The sequence below is a fragment of the Pteronotus mesoamericanus genome, unplaced genomic scaffold (genome assembly GCF_021234165.1).
Source record: "Pteronotus mesoamericanus isolate MK-2021 breed Mesoamerican mustached bat unplaced genomic scaffold, CSHL_Meso_final contig_173, whole genome shotgun sequence".
NCBI lineage: Eukaryota > Metazoa > Chordata > Mammalia > Chiroptera > Mormoopidae > Pteronotus > Pteronotus mesoamericanus.
This window is the reverse complement of record NW_026555072.1, coordinates 12,855,828-12,880,441: the sequence shown is the minus strand read 5'-3', so window position 1 is coordinate 12,880,441 and position 24,614 is coordinate 12,855,828. Positions and strand designations below refer to the sequence as shown.

The 24,614-nt window shown below is 39.6% G+C and overlaps 1 pseudogene; it reads right to left on the bottom strand.

Moving 5' to 3' along the window:
* Positions 1 to 18,052: 18,052 nt before the first annotated feature.
* Positions 18,053 to 18,641, bottom strand: LOC129065180 (sterile alpha motif domain-containing protein 10-like; annotated as a pseudogene).
* Between the last annotated feature and the right edge of the window lie 5,973 nt (positions 18,642 to 24,614).

The following is a 24,614-nucleotide window of genomic DNA, read 5'->3' as shown; positions in this document are numbered from 1 at the left end:
ACCACTCCCCTGAGCAGCAGCAGCGTGAAAGGACACAATAGCCACACTCCCAGTAGGCTAAGCCCCGGCCTGGTGTTGCACAGGTGTAGGTGCTCAGTATAGAGCACCAGTCACAGATAGTAGAACCCTTGCTAAAGGGAATGCAGAGTGGTCTAGAGATGCTTGTGGAGAGTATGGCGATGGAGACATTGGGGAGAGAACTGAGGGAGTAGCCAGGGGCATCCAGGTGCTGACACCACCCCCATACGGCAGCAGCCATCTTGTTCAGGCAGACTACTCCCCTGAGTGGCAGCAAAATGAAAGGACAAAATAGCCCCACCCACAGGAGGAAATCTGCCCTGTCCTGACTGCTGAGGGCAGAGTGGCTACATTAACAGCTGAAGGAGAAAGCCACAGACAGTAGATTCCTGGAAGTCTCTTAAAGACTGCCTAAGGTCAGATGGGGTCAACAGGTGACATCATCAGAGACATATCCAGAAAGAAAGAGAGAGAGAGAGAGGGAGGGAGGGAGGGAGGGAGGGAGGGAGGAAGGAAGGAAGGAAGGAAGGAAGGAAGGAAGGAAGGAAGGAAGGAAGGAAGGAAGGGAAAAAAGAAAAAGCAGTCTCCTACCATAGAAGTTCAAACCTCAAAGTCAGGAAATCAAAACAGATCAATTTAAGAACGAGAAGCAAAAAAGAAGAGTCTCACAAATAATGGAAAGAAAAAAAAAACACCCCCAACTCGAAGAGAAAGGAGAAATCCTGAGAGAGAGAACTAAATGAGATAGAGGCAAGTAAACTATCAGACACTGACTTCAAAACAATGGTTCTAAGGAAGCTCAGTGAGCTCAGTGAGCTCAAAGAGAATTACCAAAAACTACAGGGAAACTATGAGGAACTTATTGCAAACTATATCAGCATGAAAAAAAAAGACATAGAAACTATCAATAAAGGGCAAGAGGAAGTGAAGAATACAGTTTCTGAATTGAAGAACACAGTAGAAGGAATCGAAAGCAGTCTTGATGAAGCCAAGGATCAAATCAGTGAGCTGGAGGACAAGGTAGAAAAAAGCTCCCAGAAAGAGCTAGAAAATGAAAAAAGACTCAAAAAAAATGAAGAGGCGTTGAGGGAAATGAAAAACAACCTGAAACATAATAATATCCATATAATTGGGATACAAGAAGGAGAAGAGGAAAAAGGGATAGAGAACCTGTTTCATAAAGTAATGATGGAAAACTTCCCTAATTAGAGGAGAGAAAATGTCACACAAGTCCAGGCAGCACAAAGGGTCCCATTCAAGAGGAACCCAATGAGTCCCACTCTAAGACACATCATCATTAAAATGGCAAATATCAAACAGAGAATCCTAAAGGCAGCAAGGGAGAAAGAGGGAGTAACATATAAGGGAGTCCCGGTATGGCTAATAGCTAACTTCTCAACTGAAACACTGCAAACCAGAAAGGAATGGCAAGAAATATTCCAAGTAATGAAAAGCAAAGGCCTGCACCCAAGACTGCTCTACCCAGCAAGGCCCTCAAAGAAAATGGAAGGTGAAACAAGGAGTTTACCAGATAAAAGAAGGCTAAAAGAATACATCTCCACCAAACCAGCATTGCAAGATATGCTAAAGGGACTGCTTTTAGAAGATGAATAAAAAGAGTCTATTAATACCTAGTTCCTTTCACAGTCACCAAGACTTGATATTACCAATATTTTTAATACTTATTAATCTGATTGTGACAATGATGTGCTATTTTAATTGTTCCTTTATTATTTGTTGAAACAAAACCTGTTTTTGTATATTTCTTACCTATTTCTATTATTTTTTAAAAAGCTTTAAATGATTTTTTGGTATTCTTTACATTTTTTGATTAAATATTTGTAGAATTTTCCCTAAAAAAACAAAAAAATCTATTAACCTTGTTTTAGATGTGTTGCAAATACTTTCCTATTCTATTACTTGTCCTTTAACTCTTTTATATGTATATTACTATATAGTCTTAAATGTTTAATATAATCATTGTCAATATTTTACTATATAGCTTCTGGGTTTGAATATTTTACTTCAGGGTAAGAAAAATATTATTTTGTGTCTTCTCCTAAAAGTCTTTAGATTTTACATATTAATTTTTAACTCACCTGAATATTTTTTGTATAATGTGTGAAATAGGGCTCTATATTTGTTTTATTTCGAGTCATAGTGGTCCATGCATCTTATTTGTTGAATAAGCCTTATTTTCCCCATTGATCTGAAATATTGATTTAAACATATATTACATTGTTAGACTAGTATATATGTTTGTTTCTAGAATGCTCATTTTATTTCATTGATCTACTTGATTATTTCTGTGCTGGTGCCATGTTGTTTTAATTGCTGAGACTTTATAATGGATTTAAACTTTTTAATATTTTATAATGGATCTTGACATTTAAAAAATAAAAAAATAAAATCAATCTGCATTTTAAAAAAGAAAGAAAGAAGGAACTCCTACCTTTTGCGACATCATGGATGGAACTGGAGAATATTATGCTAAGAGAAATAAAATAAGCCAGTCGGTAAAAGACAAATACCATATGATCGCACCTGTAAGTGGAATCTATTCAACAAAATTAACTAGCAAACAAAATAAACCACAGGTATGGAAACATGGAGCAGGCTGAAAGTGACCAGAGGGGGTTGAGAAGGAGGATAATGGTGGAAAGAAGGAGAAGGGACTAAACAAAGAACATGTATGAATGACCCATGGACATGGACAACAGAGTTCAAATTGACTGTGGGAGAGGGAGCCACGGTGGGATGGGTAAAGGAGGGCAAAGGGGGAAAAGTTAAGACAACTGTAATAAAATAAACATCATTTAAAATAAAGTTTAAAAAATAAAATAGAAAAGAATGAAAAAATAGAATAGATACTAGAGCAGAATAAATGACTGAAATTCTCTTAATGCCCTCTATCAGCCCTAGTTCATTGCGGGGGATCCTTTACCCCAGCATTATGTCAGTGACACACACTGGGAAATGACCCACTTGTTCATTGTGAAGCTACAGCCCCTTCTGTTTCTAATCTGTCTTTGGAGTCCCCCCCCCACCCCCGTTCTGAGTAGGTACCCGCTCTGCAGTTCTGCTTGGCCAGGAGAATTCCTTTTACCTTTGCAATTAGTCTTATGCTGCCTGACACACCAGCTCTTTCTTCCAATGAATTGCTCCAGCTTGAGGTGGCCCAGCCGTAGCTCTGGGAATCAGCTGTTCATTCCCATCTAACAGGCATGAGTAGGTCTCTTTGATCCCTATACCTCCCTTTGGTAACCTCAGCAGCTGGAGCATGAAGTCTTGGATTACAAACCAGCCTTCAGCCCCAGCGCCCCCTCACTGGAGCGGTAGACAGAGACCGAAAGCACCAACTCAAGCAACAAAGGCATTAAATGACAAGAGAGGCAGGCTCAGTTTTAATGGGGGGAAACTGCCATCTTTTGTGACTGAATACACATCACTGATGCTTTAAAAATGGATTTCATGATTCTAAAATGGCACTGTGCTAAAATTTCTAGGTGTTATAGAGAAGAAAGAATGTAAGTTAGAGTCCAACTGATGCTTGTCCGAGATCCCCTGAACGGATGCCTTCTTTCTGCTGGCCACTGTCTGTCCCCACCATCTAAATGCCAAGGGTGCAACAAGGCAGCTGTGATCTGTTAGCTGCCTGATAGGAACTCAGTGGTGCTGTAAGAGAAGAAATGGTCCTGTACCTGTCACATGTTTACCCTCTTCCTCAGTGAGTCATATTTAATCACACTTCAAAAAAGAGGTAGATCATACTGCGGTTCCCTTTACATGTTATTCTTTTACTTTCAATGAACCCATTAACCAGCTTCACTGAAGGTAGAGTATGTCTATTCATAAGTGTAAATTCTAGATTTTCAATTTCTGCAGCACTATTCACAATACCCAAGATATGGAAACAACCCATATGTCAATTGACAGAAGAATGAAAAAAGAAAATGTGGTATGTACATACAATGGGATATTATTCAGCCTTAAAAAGGAAAGAAATCCCATCATTTGTGACAACTTGCATGAACATGTAGGATATTATGATACATGAAATAACCCAGTCTCAGAAGGACAAATCCTGCATGATTCAACTTACATGAGGTACCTGAAATAGTTAAACCCAAAGAAGTACATAATATAATAGAATGGTGGTTATGGTGGTCCAAGGGAGGGGAAAATAAAGAGTTGCTGTTTAATAGTTATAAAGTTCAGTTATGCAAAATGAACTAGTTCTAGAGATCTGCTGTACAGTATAATGCCTATAGTCAACAATACTATATTATGCACGTAAAAATTTAAGAGGGTAGATCTTATGTTAAGGGTTCTTATCACAAAAAAAGAGAGACACACACACACACAAGGGAACTTGTGATTAATATGTCTATTATTTTGATTGTGGTGGTGGTATTAGAGGTGCTTGCATTATGTCCAAACTTAACAAATTATACACATTAGATATGTGTGTTTTCTGTAACAATTCTACTTCAACAAAACTGTTTAGAAAATAGAGCTTAGTGAAATTCTAAACTTTTTTCTAGCTTTCTGTTTATGTGGGAAATTGCAACTTTCATTTAAATAACTTGAAATATAGTGTTAGCTAAGGATATGTGAAAAAAGTATTTGAGTGATCACATAGAGATTGTAAAGATTTTTGCTTACTGTTCACATTTTATTTTTTCTCTTCCATATTTTCTCATAGGAAAAATCAGGGGGAAAAGCTTTCCATGGTGGAAAAGCATGACATTGTTGCCATATATCAAACAATTAAAAGGTAAATCTCATCTAGAAAAATATGTTTGAAACATGAATAATGATGGGAAGGGAGCTGAAAAGTTTCATGCAAACAAGAAAAATGATGAAAGGGTGTCATAAGCTAAACTTCCTTCTTCATTTTCTTCATATTAACTTTAAGATATAAATAGCCATGTTTTTGTCTAAAAATCCCCTACATTAATGTTATTGGATATACTGTGGAACTAGGTGAAATTCTTGAGGTAAATTATTGCAAACCCTGAATTTTTCATCCCTCTCTTTGTCTAAATCTTGCACAGAATCCATTTTGCTGAAAATTTTGCCATGTCAATACTTCATCTTTTTATGGCTGAGTAATATTAATATATGTCACATCTTCTTTATGAAATCCTGCCATTTGTGACAATATAGATGGATACTGAGGGTATTATACTTAGTGAAATAAGTCAGACAGAAAAGGACAAAGAAAATCATATGATTTCACTCATATGTGAAATACAAAACAAACAAACCAAAAAGAAACAACTGAACAAACAAAACAAAAACAGACTGATAGGTAAAAACAGTACATTGGTGGTTACCAGAGAGGAAGGGGGTTGCGGGAAGGTAAAATGGGTAAAGGGGGTCAAATATACGTTGACAGATGGAAACTAGAATTATCGTGGTAAGCACGCTATAGTGTGCACAGATATATTGCTGTACACCTGAAACTTACATGATGTTATAAACCAATGTAACTTCAATAAAAAGATAGTAAAATTTTCAAAAACCTTTGGCATGTTAGAAATGAAATGTTAAAAAAGAAGAAAACTCTGTTGCAGAAATCACCTATGTAATAAAAACTAACAGTTTTCTCAAAAATATGACAATGAGAACACTGCATTTTGAGTAATCGCCTCTGTATTAAGAGGAAAAATTAACAAAGCTTTTCATTTATGAGCCAAACCCATTTTGTGAGGGGCGTAGATATTGCCTAATATTAGGATTTAAAAAGGAAACCAATCTGGCTTCTTTTTATTTTGTGCAAGCAGAAAATGAACTGGGGGAGAAGACAGAAATAATTGGAAGTTACTGCAAGATGGACGGCTGCAGTAGGGAGTGTATTGTGCTTGACATTTGATGTTTCCAAGGAATCCCCAGTGTCGCCGCGGAAGTCTCATTCCGGCCCTGGCCTCACAGTCCGTGCGCTCAGGCGAGATCATGCCGCAGTCTGGCAGGACCGCATCCTCTCTCCTCGACTTACTGCTGTTCGCCTCTGGCTCTTTGGAAATGTGTGCCTGTTGCCGCGGGGATCCCAAGAGGAGTCAGGAATGTTGATTTTTCAGTGTGTGTTCTTTCAAACCGGCCATTCCTTTGGCAGTCTATTTCAGTTAATGCAGTAAGAAGGGGCTGTGTTATCCAAACAGAGAGAAATAAAACCACAGCTGGGCGTTATCTCAGCAGCAGGCGTCTCCTCGTGAGCACGCCCATATTGTCTGGCTGATTGTTCCCTCAATTGCCCGAGTGCTGAGCACCTTCTGTCCCCGGAGAGCGCCGTGAATCGGAATGAGGAGGACTCCTGCGCTCCCGGGGGCTGGGAGACTCGGCTCCGAGCAGCCCCCGAGGGCTCCTTCCGGACTGCACTTCGCTTGGAGTTTGACTTGGTGACACGTTTGCCTGCCTTCCCTTCCCTTAGGCGATAGCGACATTGTCTGCCCTCGCTACCTGCAAAACACAGCGGCGCGGTGCATTTATGGGTCCCCATCGGCCAGGCACAGGTGCAGCGTGCAGGTGGGTCGCGCTGCCTGTTCTGACAACTGTTTGGGACTAACGCACCGTGGGCCCGACTCAGGAGCCCAGCTTGACTAGGGCGACGCAAATGGGAGGCGTGACAAAGAGGAGGCAGTCACACTCGCCGGGGTGGCAAGCCCACTAGGGCAACTGGGATTTTCTATTTTCATAATGTCACCCACCCTCACTATGGCACATCTTGCTCTGCAACTCGTGCCCCTGTTCAAGATGTGGGACGCTCTTGGTCTTCTCCAGAAAGAGAATGTGTTTGCCACTTAGTCAGGCTCACGTTACTCACAAGACCGGATTTGTGGGCGGGGAAAAATAGCATGATTCTAACACCATCACTCCGCTCTGTGCAACTGTCTTGCCACATTTCACTCATTAGGTTAACATAAAATAGTTATTAATCTGCCCAAGAAAGATTTCCTGTGCCTCTCCCCAAATAAAAGTTTTTGGTTTTCTTTTCAAATCATTCTCTGCAGAAGTCTCTGTGCAGAAACAGTTGTGATTGTGGGGATTTACAAGAACACAGGGGTTTCTAAAGAAGTAGCACCCAAGGGCTAGCTTGCATTGCCTCAGTTTACCCACCGAGTTTCTAGCCTCCAAACCTGGTCCACTGCCTCGCTTAGGCCCAGGAGCCCAGAATGAGGGGGAAGACACGCAGAAACATTACTTCTTTCCTATTCATTGAGACGCATTTGGAAGAGACCATGCAGCCCGTATGGTTTACAGTTTTTCGTGTCCTCTCCAGCCTCACAGCCCTCCCATTAAGGGGCAAGACAGTTACGCCCCAGTCCTGCCCTGTTCCCCCCCACATACTGTGTGGTTGCCAGTCACTTAAGGGATCAAGCCCGGCCTGAGAGCGCATCCGCAGACTCTTTGAATCTCCAAACCCTAACCACCTGCACTTGCTCAGCTATTTCTCTCCTCTTCTGTCCAACATCCTGTCAAATACCCAACTTTTTAATCATCATTATGTGTCTCCACACTCTTTTCGTGAAGTATGACTAAGCTAGAACCATCATCATTAGGCAACTCTGTAACATTCCCTGCCTGAAGCTCTTTTCTTAGTCAGATCTCCTACAAACTTAAAGGTGCAGTCAAGGTTTTCTTTTTATGTCCTTGGATGGTTTAGTGACTATATGACTATTCTAGTTCCCATGAAGTATTCTCTTTGTGAACCCTATACTATACTGTTTAGTACTTCCTTATTGAATCACCTCATCTTTTATTATCACCTAAACATTTTATAAACAGTCATAATCTTATCCCCTAAATATAACATTCTACACTTATTTATAATTTCAATAAATATCTATTACTCTTCTACCATGAGTTAGATACTGAGATAAGAACTATAGCTGATATAAAATATAAGATATGTGGTCCCTGCTTTAAAGGATATCACACATTTATCAGTAAAGATTGGGCACATGAAAAAATAACAGGAAAAAGAGGCTGCTGTGTCATGATGATAAAGTGGAGAAGCATATAGTCATGGGTCTTAGAAACTTAAAGCCATATAACAGCAAATATGTCCATAAAACAAATGAGAATGCAAAGAATTCCAGACCTCAGCCAACTGGATGAATAATCTCAGCAAGAGCAGTTTTATTTTTTAAGATTGTATGTATGTATGTACGTATTTATTTTTAGAGAGAAGGGAAGGGAGGGTGAAAGAGAAGGAGAGAAACATGATGTGAGAGAGATCTATTGGTTGCCTTTCATAGGCGCCCCAGCAAGGGACTGAACCCACAACCCAGGCATGTGCCCTGACCAGGAATCAAACCAGTAACCCTTCACTTTTCGAATGATGCCCAACAAACTGAGCTACTCTGGTCAGCGCTACAAAAGTAATTTTAACAAATTATCCTACAATGAAATAATATTGACACAATTAGAGTTCATATGGATGAAATTTTTTACTATTTTTCAGTTCCAAGCTTTGAACTTTTAGAAATACATCCATATTCGTTGGCCCTTATAATCATCACAACTGTGTACTTTAAACTTAAGTTTTGTTAAGGCAGACAATGACTAAAAAATTTTCAGTGCTGGAAATACTATGAGATGAAAATACCTCTACCTTGAAGTTGGACAAAATCAAATTTGAACATATTAACTACATTGTCCATATAAAACAGTAATAGCAAAGAGCATTTATTAAGTACTGATTATGGGCTAGCTGTATCAGTCAGTTTCATGGCATAAAGTAAATACCATGCTCAGAAAGAAGGAATTGAGATTCAGTGAAAGGCAGAGATAGGGGAACTAATAAGGGCTGGTAAAGAAAGGAGGCTAGTAACAACAAAGTACAAATAGCAGCTAGGTATAAAGAGGCAAAGGGAGGGAGTCAGCCACTGAAACTCCAAGCGATAGCTTATAGGTAAGGGCTACCCAGAAGGAACTGAAGTCCTTTGGAAAAAAAAGCAGCCATTGTTAATTACTGACCCAAGAGACAGGAAGCTGAGAGAATATAGACTCTAATCTCCTGTGGTGTCTCACTTTGCCTAAACCCAACCAGAAGCCAGAACTCAAAGGAGCCCAGCTGATACAATACATTGAGATCAGCCTCCTGGGGCACAGAGCACAATGGTATGATTAATAGACGTTGTTCTAAAGGAATTTGCAATTTCAGTGCCTATTAGGAAAGTATAATGCTTGATGACAGGGGAGGTGAAAGATTCTTTGGGAAATGGGTTAGAAAGCTAGATGACCTTTCTTTTGAGATTTATTTGGACATGGCTGAGCCTGCAGCAGCGAAAAAAACCACCTTTCAATTTGAATAGCAATAACTTTGGGGATGCATATTGCTCAAACAGTAGCCCATTCTGTCACAGGTGCTATAGCAGATTTGGAAAACAACTTAGAAACTTTAGTAAATGCTGTCCCACAACAATAAAGCTCCAGCCAAAGCCCAGAGAGTAAGACAATAGATGTTGTTTAAAAATAATTTATCTTTCTTGTACGAAAATAAGACAATGAAAAGGTGATTATCATTTAAATGATGAACACTCTGTTTTCCCTTATGCATCCTATGAGGCATCCCCCAATTGCTGTTTACCCAAGAAACTACACATTTCTATGCCACATTCAGCAGGACATAACCTGCCGTACTTATCTTGTGCTGCTATGTTGCATATTTGTTTACCCCACTCATTTCACTTTCTCCACCATGTGGGTGGAAAGGGAGATTGCAGACTCATTGCATTTCTTGGTATGAAGCAGTATGTGCCTAGTATGAGCAGGACTACAGGAGCCCAGTAGGAGGCCCCCAAACTCTCAGAAGCTGGAGCAAGAGCAGAGCTGGGAGGCTCTACTCTAACTGAAACAAACATTTGCCAAAGGATTTGTCACCTTTTTTCATGGTGTATAGTCTCCTTTCTTTAGACAGTAGATTCTATGAGCTCTTAAATGACTCAAAGAAAGCATAAACCAGACTAGGTCAATAGTTTGAAAATAATAATGATAATCCTAAGAGCTAACATTCATTAGACATTTGCTGTATATTTTATGGACTATCCTCTTTAATCCTCAATACAGCTCATAAAGTACTATAATTAACATCCCCATTTTACAAATAAGGAATCTGAAGCACAGAGAGTTTCAGTATTTTTCCTCATAACTACCTGTGCTATTGAGGCAGCAAATCTGAAGACTAGCTGAAGGGGTCAAACTGGCTATTATTCCTCTTGTTATCACTTTTGCAAGACTTGATGTGAAGGGCTTTACATGAATTATCTTGGGGAAATTGATGCTAAAAGGGGTTCAGTATATGGGGATATGTGTGCTAATAAGTCTGATACAGTTGTATATATATTAGAATTGAACAATTAAACAAGTGGATGGTTGGGAGCCAGGTTTCTCACTTGTTGAAGTGGGTGTTTACACATACAGAAAGGGAGGGAGCTGGAATGATCCATATAGTAAGGAGTTAGAGTTGGAGATGTCAGTGTAAATTTACTTTTAGGTTATTATAAATACAAATGGTTATGTATAGAAATGGTTGGTTAATATAAATACAAATGGTTGTGTGTGGATTAATATAAACACATATATTTCCTTTCCCCAGTCAGCTGAGAAAGCCCAGAAGTAACTTCACTTCTGTAGCAATGAGCACACCTGGATCCTAGATCTTGGCTTCTAATACCATGTTTTAGTAAAGGCAACCAAAGCTCCTTAAAGAAATGGCTGGTTCTAGTGTCAGAGTGGGGAATATACAGGATGAAGCTGGAGCATCTTAGAGTGCCAGGAAACAAGAAAGTAGTAAAAAAAAAAACCAAACCCACAATGATGAGGCATGTCAAAGGGGCATGGGAGCTAACTGAAGGAGTTTTCAATGGCCAAAGGAGGGAAATGTGAGCAACGAAATAATCAAGGTAGTATTGGATAATAACCTGAAGTATAAAACAAATATCCATGAGTCCATACCAAGATAAATAAATGACCGAATAAATAAACAAATTGGAGAAAGAGACAAATGTCCCATAGAGAAAAATTCCAAATTGTTTATTTATATACTCCAGCCTCAGGGAAGTAGAGCATACCTGCCTCTCTTTAAGTGAGGATTGTGCATAGTGACTTCCTTCCTCAGAGTGCTATAATGAAAAGGGGAGAAAATGAGTAACTTTACAGTGGAGAATCCTGACAAACACTACATCAGCCGGGTGATCAATGTCAACCTCAACACAGTCAATCATGTTGACAAATATATGCCCTTGATATAATGTGATAAGAATGTCAATTCCCCTCAGCAGTCTTCATTCCAAAAACTCATATCCCCCAAGGCTAATCATGTGAAAAACATCAGACAAATCTAAATTGAAGAACATTCTACAAAATACCTGACCAGTATTTATTAAAACTATCAAGTTCATCAAAAAAGAAGAAAAAAAAAGAGAAAATACTCTGATATTCTAAAGGTATATGACTGTAGATGCAAAAAGACAATTAAATAAGCTCAGTTAAGGTAAAGGTTGACCTTTTTCAGGGAAGACACTGGCCTGGGACATGACTACCTGCCACAAACTGATTTTAGTTAGAAGTCTTAATTTCAGGCCATCCTATGTGGTTAATTGTGACCTCTGAGTTTGTAAGGCCACCATGCAAGCCTCCCATGAGCTTGTCAGGTTTAGTACATGCCCTCTTTTTCATCCACACTTCCCTCTTTTGGTAATAAATCAGTCCAAAGGATGCACTGATGACCAACTTTTTGGTTGGATAATGTAGTCCCACGGTGCTAGGAAGGCTCATTCCTAGAAAGTCTCAGAGTCAGTGTTTGTCTTGCTGAACGATGGGCCATTGGAGATGGGGTGAGGCTGTAACCTTGGATGGAAGTCAAGGCTGAATTTTTCTCAAAAGTGAAAAGCAGGTAAATGGGAGGCAGTCAGACTTCTCATAGGCCTTCATTCAGAAAAACACTCTGGGTCATTTTTAACCTGTGAGCCATCACAATCCAGGTTTTGCCTTCTGTCTCACTTCTCTGCATGTTGCATCTAGTATAACATTTACCTATAGTTTGAGGGCACACTCTACTTTTCTGTTTTCACAATATAACCATCTTTTTTTTCTGGACCCCTCAGGACACAACCACCACACCAGAGCAGGACCACAAATCCCCTCATTGTTAATGTTTTCATCTTAATTGCTGACTGTTAACTATCCTGTACCCACCTATGTGAAAGAAGTGTGTGTCTATTCATTTTCTTTTTTATCCAACCCACCTCCCTAATCTATCACCAGTGGATTTCATGTAACCCCCTTCTGCCTCTTCCTTTGATTGTAATGTATAAAATAAGATGCAAAACTACTGTTCTCTGGAGCATTTTCTCAATGCATTGAGTTTTTGCTTCTCGACAATTGTTGTCAGTTTGGCTCAAATAAACCCATAAAAATTCTTACCAAAAAAAAAAGTGTAAAAAACTGTCACAGCTAAGAAGCATGTAATAAGGCATGATAACTAAATGCAACATGGAAGAGAGAAAGGATAGTAGATGAACATTAAGGAAATCTGAATAAAATATGCATAATATTCTGAAATTATATGTAATTCAATTAACAAGATATGAAATACAAGGAGGGAGAGAAGGTGGGAAGTAGAATAAGCTTGCAGATGACCTCATGTATATGAGCTGTAATTCAAAAGACACAATATTATGCTGAAAATTGAATAAGATATGTAACCTCAAGAGATTCATAAAATTCTATAATAGGACATCTGGTAGTTACAAATATATTAAAGAAATTCATTGTGAGTATTCACCAATGTGCTTTCTGAAAAAATACAAATTTGAAGCAGTGATTTTTAAGTAAAACAAAAATCACAGGTAAAAATGTGGAAGACCATATGTGAATAAGTCTTTTACACTAATAATGTGATTTTAAGTAAGTAACCTATTCTTCAGCTTTCAAGAAGGGGTGGTTTTTTGCTCTCCTAGTTTAATTTGAAGGAAAAAGCACATGTTTTCAACTAGTCAGCTCTGTGTCAAAATTTCATCTCTCCCACTTATTATCTATGATCTGGGAAAGGAGCTTAAATTTCTAAGCCATCACTTCCAGTTTTCTGATCACCTTTTCTTTGAGTTCTTACATTTGTGCTCTATGTTCCTGCATAACTATAATTGCTTTTCCAAGCATTTGTTTTTATTTGTTTTCTATTTTCCTTTTTTTAAGTTCTTGTTGTAATGCAGTTAGAATTTTCATCTGCATTTGGAAAGCATTTGCAGATGAGGATTTCTGTAATCCATGGGAACCGATGTTGCTCTCACTCAGTTTCATTCTGCAGTGTCATTCTGTGCAGGCGGAGCTTCCTCTTCCTTTCCTGTTACTCGCAGGGACGGAAGTTGAAAGGGGATGCACTTCCCTAGACTTCCAGTAGGAAGATGGTGTTGGGGATACAGGGATGTGCTAAGGTATCATTCCAGGCTTCACAGCTCACACCTCCCTCCTCTGCGACTGCAGGGAATGTCTTCCAACAGGGGCGTCTCTGTAGCCCGCGCTGCTCCGACCCTTAGAGCCCAGCCCGTGTCAGGCGAACTTCTCCCGCCAACCCTGGATTGTCCCCTGTACAGCCCTGTGTTTCGCCATGATTCACGCTTAAAAACCATCTTTTGCGGTCATGTTCTGCTCTCTGCCGCCTCTGGGCTCTGAAAACTTTCTGAACCTCATCTCTCTCTCCTTCCCCAGCGCCCTTGAGGTGCTCGATCTAAGTTATACTCACAGTGGTCCCCTCTCAGATAGGATCCCCTCATCTGGGAACAGCTATTTGCTGGGATGTCTTGAGATCCTCCTGCCCTTTGAACCCCTCTGTGCATCCTGTCCTTCCCCCTTGGCCCTCTCACCCTCACTCGTTTCCTGGGTGACATCACCTTTGATGTCAGTTGCATGCAACTGAGAGTCTATGAGTTTTCTCTCTCCTAGTTTCACTGAAAATATAGTTTAAAGTTTTCTCTTTCTTTTTCTCCATGATTTCCAGAAGAGAGGCATTCTGAAATTAGTTGCTTGGCTATAAAACTCTTGATTATAAACTATTTGGTTATAAAGTATAATTTTTAAACTTTTCTAAGTAGTTAGAATAGTACTATTCACTAAGGTTGCGAAGGGCAAGGCTCAGTGCCCAGTGCTGGGGACACATGGAACTGCTCGGTACAACACGCTTGAGAACAAATTGCTGCCATTATCTCAGTTTTGGATGGAGTAACCAAGGTCCAAGAAGGTTAAGTAATGTTCTTAACCTGCCACAAGCAGGCTAAATAGACGAATGAGGATTTGAAACCAACTTGTTTTAAATCCAAAGCCCAAACCTGGATCTCACAAAATGACTTGCCACATTTCCTTCAGATTTTAGTCTTCCAAGGTTAAAATATTTGCATTTTGTATTATACTGTAGTACATCCTGTCATGGTTTAATGTGAACCAAACATAAAGAACTTGATTTATAAACTGTACTGATTATGTTTCCATAAGAGCTTGGTGTATTTTTCATTTAGACTTCAAAGTGAAAACCTGACTTCTAATTTTAATACAAAAAGATAAATATGGCCTATATTGCAGCAATATATTAATAAAAAGAAAACCTCTTTAGTGTTTTCTCCAAAATTTGGTAAAAACCCTGTGTTAAACACAGAAACAAAGAAGATATTTTGAAAATATTGGGTACATTGAAGTCCAAAGACTATATTAATATATATGTGTTGTCCACCATGGTAATTTTATGTATTCCTCTGTCAAAATATTCATAAACTTATAAGTAGTACACTATACTTCAAGCATAAACCATCTGATAACTACAGTTTCAAGGTTACATCTGTGTGATATAAAGCCAAAGTATGGAACTAACATTTAACAAACATCTATTATATGGCAGACATGGTTAAATAAATAGATTTGGAAGTATAGAACTGATACTTAAGAATTAGTTATATACATATACATACACACTAATTTCCTATTGCTTCTGTAACAAATTACCACAAACTTAGTGGCTTAAACAAAACACACTTACCCTCTTACAGTTTTGGAGGTCAGAATTCTGAAATCAGTTTCACTGGACCAATGTCAAGTCAAGATGTTTGCAGGGCTGGTTCCTTCTGGAAGCCTTTAGGGTATAATTTATTTCCCTGTCCTTTTCAGCTTTTAGTGGCCATCTGTATTTCTTGGCTTGTGGCCCCTGCTCCCATCTTCAGTGTACACCATTCCAATCTCTGCTTCCATCATCACAACCTCCTCTCTTCTATAGTCAAATTTCCTACTGGCTCCCTTTTATATAGCACTTGTAATTACATTTAGGACCTAGAATAAACTCCCCATATCAAGATCCTTAACTTAATTACATCTGCAAAATTCTTTTTGCCATGTAAGTTAATATTCACAGGTTTCAGGGATTAAGTAACTTTGGAAGGCATTAGTCAATCTAATATACGAAGTCTGCCCAGAAAATATCCAGCCATTGTTAATATAGCGAGAACGGTTTGTGTGACATCAATGTAACCTGGCAACCAAGGAGAGTAGACTGGAATGTGCATGTGTGAACAATGAAAACTTCACTGTACTAGTCAGTGGGGGTGATAGATGCCTTTGAGTGAGCATGTGTACTGTGTGGTTGTCACATTCAAAATGACTGAATTAGTAGAGCAATGAATCTGCATCGAATTTTGCATTAAGCTCGAACATTCGTCCACAAAAACTATTGGGAAGATGCAGAAGGCTACAGCTATGGGCGACTGGTGATTGGCAGCCTCATGACAACAATGCATCTGCTCACGTATCACGTCTTGTGCAGAGTTTTTTTTGCAAAACGCCAAATCACCCAGGTCACTCAGTCTCCCTACTGCCCAGATTTGGTGCCCTGTGACTTCTGGCTTTTCCTAAAACTAAAATCACCTTTGAAAGGGAAGAGATTTCAGACCATCAATGAGATTCAGTGAACTACGATGAGGCAGCTGATGGCAAATGGGAGAACTGCATGGGGTTCCAAGGTACCTACTTGGAAGAGGACTGAGGCATCATTGTCATATGTATGATGTTTCTTGTCTCTTGTATCTTCTTCAATAAATGTCTCTATTTTTCATATTACATGATTGGATACATTCTTAACAGAATGTGTATATACATACACACATACTATTCAGTCATATATGTCCTATGTTATATAATAGATATTACATGACATGAATGTAAATATATGCAATATTTATATGTTTATATCTATGTTATATAATTTAAACAAATTACATACAATTATATTATTCTATGTATGTGATAATTGGCCTTCAGTCTTCATCTTAAGACAAACAATCTGAGGTTCAAAGTATTGGAACAATGTTCCAGAAGTACTTTAGCCCCTCAGTGTCAGGATTGGAGATAGAATGCAGTATTCCATGATTTCCAAAGTCTTTCCCAATATTCCTGAATGTCTAATGTTAATAATAAATAGAAATTCAATCTTGCAAAGATATGAACTGGAATGAAAGAAGGGAAAATGAATTGGAAGCTAATTTCTATTGAAAAGTTTAATTTTTCAGTGAATTCTGGTTTTTTTTGGGCACTAGATTGTCATTTCTGGACCAAAATCATTTGGATATATTTGGGAAGTATCCACAGTGATCAAATGACCTGGATAACATCTGGTCTTTCTCCTCACGGTATCTGTCACATGAGACCAAAGCCTGAAGGCAGAGCTAGAATAGCACAGGGTTTCAAAGTCATATACACTTGTGTTAGCACAGGCTGCCATAACAAAATAGACTGGTCACCTAACCAATAGGAATTTATTTTTCACAGATCCTGATACTGAAAATCCAAGATCAGGGTGCCACAAAGCTGGTTTCTGGTGAGAGCTCTCTCCTTGGGTTGCAGGTGACCACCTTTTCTCTGTGTCCTCCCATGACCTTTCCTTAGTGTGTGCACGGAGAGAGAGATACTGATTTTTTTCTTCTTCTTCTTTTCTTTTGTTGGGGGAGGGCATTTGAGAACCAGGTTTATTTCTGTTTTTTTTTTTTTTTATCAGAATGTAAAAGAGTGAACACCAAACAAGAAAGACAAGAGAGGAGCTTGGGGTTGGAGTAGGGGGGCATGAGAAAAGAGGGACAAGGGGGGCGGAGATGGGAAGGACCCTCTGGGAAGAACAACATCATGGCACAAAGTGGACAGGGACACTCAGTGCAGCCAGATAGGACAAGGAGCCTTCCCATGAGGAAGCATATGGGTTGGTGGTGGCACCAGGCCACTTATCCAAATTCCACTTGGGATCCGCTACAACCAACCTCCTGTCCCAAAGCTAGTTCGAGGCACAGCTGAGCCCTGTTCTGGGTGCTGGGTGTGGGGTCCTTATTGTGACACTTTGCTTAGGCACCCTCGGACCTGCCTCTCCTCAGTTCCATGGGTAGATTTGGGTGTGGTGAGGGTCTCAAAAATAATGAGTGAAGGTGCTGGCATGGCAGATGTTGATGACTATCACCTGTGTGGGGGATTGAGCCTGCTGGGCCTGGACAGGGGCAGGGAACTGGTACACGGCAAAGGGAGCCTCAGCAGTTTATCCCACCTCTGTGAGCAGTCCTCTAGGTGCTGGGTGAGGGTGTGGAACTGGACTAGTGGGTGGAGAGACAGACTTCTTGCAGCGGGGGAGGACAGGATGCCGAGAGGACATGTGACTCAGCCAGTTATGGGGGATGGATATCAATGTAGGTTAAAGGAATATAAATATACACTCCCTGGGAGTCTGGAGGAACATTCAGACCCCATTCTGACTCCAACTGGCTGCCCCAAATGCCGCCAGCAGCACCAGGAGGTGGGCTTGGGCTCAGGTCCTGGGAGGAAGGGCCACATTCAAGCAGCCTCCAACTGTCCAATTCCAAGCATAGCCCAGAGTGCATAACCAGAGGTGGCTAGAAGTGGCAATCCTGGTCCCAGGGTCTGAGAAGAGCTATGTGGCCAGTTCTACCTTGTCTTTGCTACAGGCTTCCATCATTGTACTGGGGACTGGGGTTCAAGCCTCAGGCAGCAACTAGGACACGTTTCCAAAGGAAGCTTGGCAGAGCAGCTGCAGGCTCCACCCCTTCTCACTCACCTGCAAGTGCAGCACATGTTACAGCACCTCCTGCACCAGCCCTTGAATTGCAGCTTCTCTGTGTTCATCTACAGCAGTGCCCAACAAGTGATGGTGTGCTGGAAGAAGGCCTCCAGATAGATGAGGTTGTTGTGGGGACAGTGCTTCTTGCAGACATCCTGATGACTCCACAGGACCACAGGTCTCATCCTCATCAGGCCACCCAGTGAGGGATTCACGTGGTACAGCCACAGTGGTCAGAGTACGGCTGGCCATGGGGGAACCTCTGGGCCAGGCAGCTGCAGGAGTTTGACTAGCTGACTGCCAGGTGCCCTCTGACTGAGTGAGTTATGCCACGTCAAGCTGGTGCTTGGTGTCCTAGTCAGGTGGCAGGGGATATAATCAGCTGACACTGTGTGCTCTAGAAGAATCCAACAAGCTGAAGTGGGCAATGGCATCCACATCTTGGCACTCCCTGAAGCAAGTCTGCGCAGCCCCAGCGGGGCCTCATTGGGAGGCCCAGCTTGGTCCTCAGCTCTGTGCACATGGGGCCGTGGTCCTGGGCCCTTACACACACCCCTTACCCTACACAGAGTGGCCCATGTGGCCGTCAGGAAATATGTGCCACTGCCCTTCCCTAGCCAGCCCAGCAAGTCACCTGCTGCTGAGCCCAAAGTGATGGACATACACTCCCTTTTCCTCCTCTTATAAGGCCACCAATCATGTCAGATTAGGACCTCACCTTTATGACATCATTTAACTTTACCTACTAAAAGCCTTATCTTCAAATGCAGTCACAATGGTGGTTAGGGCTTCACCATGTGGCCTTTGGGGGGACACAATTTATTTCATAGTGACATTGGGCACAAATATGCTTTGTCATAATACTGAAGAATCCATATGACATAGATAACTTTTATTTTGAGCTAATATATCCTTTAAATGTGATTTAATACATCAAAATAATATCACCTATAAATTTTTATTTTATTTTTTGTCACTCAAAGTGCATCAGAAGAACGAGTGCAAGTGACTTAAGGGTCACCAGTATGTTCTTCTTTCAGGCACACTAGTACAGGCTCATGGAGCTCTAAGTACTCTATAGAAGCAAGAACCATTTTTCTTTTCTCCATTATTTGGTGAATATCGAGATCTAATTCTAATCAAATGGAAGAGTTGAATTTCTTTTTCTTGGGGGATTATCTTTTTTTAATCTAAATTGTATTTTATTGTTTATTCTATTACAGTTGTCTCAATTTTCTCCTTTTGCCCCCCTCCACCCACACCCCACTCCCACTCAGGCAATCCCTACAGCATTGTCCATGTCTATGGGTCATGTATATACATTCTTTGGCAACTCTCTTCCCTATGCTGTACTTTACATCCCATGACTATTCTCTAACTACCAATTTGTACTTCTTCATCCCATTACCTTTTTCATCCATCCCCATTTTAGCTTTCTCTCTAGACAGATCAGGAGAGTTGAATTTCTATCTAGACATTTATGACACTCTGTAGCCTTACTGACTTTGACTACACAGTAATTCAGAATATACATTACTTTTTTAAAGGTGAGGTAATGCATGTCATTTAAATGACATCTGCTAGAAAAAAATTATCCAAAGTTCAACAAGTTTTTGAATTCAGTGAATCTGTGAAAGTGAAGAGATGACCAGACAGGTACTCAAAATACAAATTCATACTTTGAGGGAGACTTCCACTTTCAGCTCTAACATGTAAAGAACTTGACTTAATCATTCCTGTGCTTATATCTATAAAACAGCTTAATAAATTGAAAAGTAATGCCTTTTGTTGTACTCATCAGAGAATTAAGGTCACAGTGCACACTGCTGCCACACTGATATCTGGAGAGTAACAATTGAGATAGCTTTCCTGGAGCAGAAGACACTAGAGCCACAAACTTGAAGAAAAACTTAAATTGTAATTTTGAAAAATTGCTGTAGGCTGAGTGTGAACTACTGTGAGAGTCCATACTCGGCTGGGCACCACAGTCTTAGCCCCTATCCCCCTACCCTACTCTCGCGGGTCTTATGTACAGGAATCCCACCAAGTTCTCACAGAAAACTAAAGAAAGATCTTTTCATGACTCTGGCAAGGGGAGGAGAAAAGTAACCATTGTAAAATAGTCCCAGAGCATTCCTTATGAGAAAGGACTACTCCTCAAGGCAAAAGATTTGACCAGAGCCTTATCCCACCTGGGGGAAGGGCATTTTTCTGACTTTAACCTCCTCTTGTCTTCCTATCTTATGTAGAAGGTATAGGAATTAAGAAACACTTTTAAAGATCATACATAAATGACACATTTTATATATCTATATCTATATCTATAGATATATATATCCCTATATCACATTTTTTTACCCATTAATCTGTCAATGTACACTCATGTTGGTATTTTGGCTATTGTGGATAATACTGCAGTGAACATGGGAGTGCACATATCTCTTCAAGGTACTGATTTTTTTTTCCTTTGCATATATACTCAGAAGTGGAATTGCTGGATCATATAGTAGTTGTAGTTATAATTTTTTGAAGATACTCCATACTCTTTTCTATAATAGCATTATTATTGTATTTATTATTATTATTGTCAACCTACTTTTGCCCACTGCTGTATGTGTGTCTTTATGCTAGTATCACACTGTAGCATTGTAACATATTTTGAAATCAGGAAATGTGATACCTCTATCTTTGTTTTTCTAGCTCAAGGTTGATTCAGCTACTTGGGGTCTTTTGTGGTTCCATATGAATATTAGGATTGCTTTTCTATTTTTGTGTGAAAGTGCATTAAGATTGGGATGAAAATAGCATTGAATCTGTAAATTACTTTGGGTAATATGGACATTTTAACAATATTAAGTCTTCCAGTCCACGAACACAGGATACCTTTCCATTTATGTGTCTTCTTTAATTTCCTTCATCAAAGTTTTATAATTTTCAGTGTAAAAGCCTTTAACATTTTTAATTAAGTTTATTTTTATTTATTTTATTATTTTATTGGTCTTGTGAATGGGATTGTTTCCTTAATTTCCTTTTTAGATAGTTCATTCTGAGTTTATAGAAACATGATTGAATTTTGTTTTCTGCAACTTTACTGAATTCATTTATTAGTTCTAACATTCTTTTGTCACTTCCTTAGGGTTTTCTACATATATACTTATGTTGTCAGCAAACACAGATCATTTCACTTCCTCCTTTGCAGTTTAGAAGCTTTTTATATCGTCTTCTTACCTAATTACTCTGGCTAGGACTTCCACTACTACTATGTTGAATAGAAATGGTAATAGTAGGCATCCTTGCCTTGTACCAGATCTTGAAAGGAAAGCTTTGAGGTTTCCTCCATTGATTATTGTATTAGCTCTGTGCTTTTCATATATGGCCTTTATTGTATTGAAGTAAGTCCCCTCTGTACCTATTTTGTTGAAAGTTTTAATCATGGATGGATGTTGAACTGTGTCAAATGCTTTTGCTACATCTATTGTGATGATAATGTGGTTTATTGCATTTGCATATGCCGAACCATCCTTTTATCCCAGGGATAAATCCCACTGGGTCATAGTGTATTATCCCTTTTAATGGGCTATTGAATTGCTAGTATTTTATTGAAAAATTTTGCATCTATGTCATCAAGAATATTGGCCTGTACTTTTTTATTTGAGGTGTCTTTGTCTGGCTTTGGTATCAGCATAATGCTGGACACACAAAATTAGTTTGGTGACCCTTCTAACATTTTTTGGAAAGGTCTAAGAAGGATTATTATTAATTCTACTTTAAAAGTTTGGTAGAATTCTCCTGTGAAGCCATCTGGTCCAAACTTTTTTTATTTTTGGTGAGTTTTGATTACTGATTTAGTAGTCTTATTGGTTATAGGTCTTTTAAGGCTTTCTGTTTCTGCTTGATTTTTTAGATTTGGTATGTTGTATTTTTCTAGAAAGTTATCTATTTCTTCTATATTTTACAGTTTGTTGGCATATAATTATTTGTAATATTCCCATATGATCATTTCTATTACTGGAGCATGTTGTAATGATTTCTATATCATTTCTAATTTTAGTAATTTGAGTTTTCTTTTTTTCTTAGTCTAGCTAAACGCTTGTCAGTTCTGCTTATTTTTTAAAAACTCTTAATTTTGTTGATTTTTTGTGTTATTCCTGAATTCCCTATTTGACTTGCTGCTCTATCTTTTATTATTGTCTTCCTCCTACAACACATAGCAGAGGTTCTTTCTCTGGTAAGGATGAGCTCATTATCAGGGAGGGTGGCACTTAGCAAAGGCTCTGGCTCTGAGGCAGAGTAGGAATGGAGGTGCCATTATTGCACAGCTCTGGCTCCAACTCCAGGGCAAGGAGTACAGTGGCAGCTCTGACCCTTTGCAGGTGGCAGCGCACAGCGGTAGCTCTTTCTCTGATGAAGATGCTGGCAGCAGTAGTTCCCTCTCCAGGGGACACAGAGGTGGTGGCTCCCTCTCTGGGTGGAGCACAGCAGTGACTTTTTAGGGGTGGAGGATCATGGCAATGCAGACTCCAACCTCTTCTGTCTTCTGGTCTCAACATCAGTGAAGACTACAGAGGTTCTTAGTGGCAAAACTGCAGGTGTTTGCAGTGGTGGCAAGGGTCACTGGAGTCCTCTCACTTTCTTTTTCCCACGTGGTGTATGGTTGCCACTGAGTTATTCCTCTTGATGCTGAGTTCTGTCAGAAAGAGGAATGAGTTAATGCACGGAAAAGGCTTCCTCCACTTTTCAATGATGTGACCCTGAATATTTTGTGTTCTACGGGTTTCCTGCAGCGTCCTTTCAATCTGGAACTCTCTCAGAGCTAATTTCATCAGTATGTTATTGTTTATTGATTGCTTTTATTGTTTTAGTTGTGAAGATGAGCTTCAGGCCCTCCTAGCCTGCCTTTCTGCTGATAAGATCCCATTTGTTAATCTTGTGGGATTCCCTCAACTGTGATGACTCATTTATTTTCCTCTGGCTCCGTTCCAAAGTCTCTCTTTGACTTTCAACATTTTAACTATGATGTGCCTCTTTGCATCATAGTTCTTGGAGTTTGTTGTGCTTCTTGGATTTGTACACTGATTTTTTTTCCCCTAATTCTTATTCTTCAGATTTTTTTCTGTCATTTTCTCTCCTTTTCCTTTTAATTTTTTTCATTCTTTTTATATGTTCTTCAGATTGTATAATCTCCATCAATCTATATTTTAGTTCACTGATTCTTTCTTTGCCATCCCATGCTACTGCTAGTGCCCCCCTTTTGAATTTTAAGGTCAACTATTATGCTTTTCAACTCCAGGTTTTCTACTTGTTGTTTCTAATAACTTCGATATCTTTAGTTATATTCTTTATTAAATGAAATGCTATCATCATGCCTTCTTTTAATTCTTTAAATATAGGTTTCTTTAGTTTTTAAACGTACTTACATAGATGCTTTAAAGTTTTTATCTAATTAATCCACCATTACGGACCCTTTATAGGCAGTTTCTATTGCCAGCATTTTCCCCTCTGTATGGGTCACACTCTCCTGTTTCTTTTATGTCTCATAATTTTTTATTGAAAACTGGAAGTTTTAGAATTTATTGTAGGAGCTCTGGATACTGATCTCTCTCTGGAGGTAACTATCGCTGTTGTTTTTTGCTTATTTGTTTATTTAATAACTTGGCTCATCTATTTCTGCCAAGTCTATTTTCCCATCGGTGTGTAAGCTCTGAGTTATTGTTCCCTTGTTTTTATCTTTCAGTCTGTCTATCTAGAGTTCCCTTGTGTTGTTATAAGGCACCTATTGCTCAAAGGTTGTGCTTAAGCCCTCTTAGCCAGTTAGATTTTTACTCTTTACCATAGGATGTTTATATGGCTTGGAGGCTGCTATCTGAATTCAAGAAATTAACATTTTTTTGTTCCTACTTTCAGCCAGACACTAGTAGCTTGAATGTCCCCTCTCTGATAACTCTAGATAGAGTTCAACCTTGGGCATATGTACAGTCTTCCAGACTGCCAGGGATGACTGCGGTATTATTTTTAAGCATTTCTGCTTAGGAGTCATGCCTGAGTTAGAGTAGCTAATTGAAAAGTCAGTGTTTTGTCAGAAGTTTTGTTTAAGTCCCTTATGCCAGTAACACTTTTGCCCTGTATTAGTGGATCTGCATATGGCTCTGCCTCATGTCTTGCTCTGATGGCTTCTGAATGGGTACAGCACGATCTATATGCACAACATTCACAAACTTTAGGGCTGACTGTGACCCTAGGAGGGCTCTTCATGGCTCAGTCCCTGGCCCTCACTATTAGACTTCTGGCTGTTCTGCCAATTTGCTTACATCAGAACAACCATCTTCAGTCCACCAAGGTCTCTGTTGTTTTCAACAACACCTTGAGATATGAATTCTCTGCTCACTGTTCCAAATCATGCCAACCCATCCCCTCAGTTAGAGCTGAGGAGTTCTTGGCCCATCCAGCTTGCCTTTACTCCTGGGAAGAAGCCCTGTGCTACTGCACTGGAGCTGAT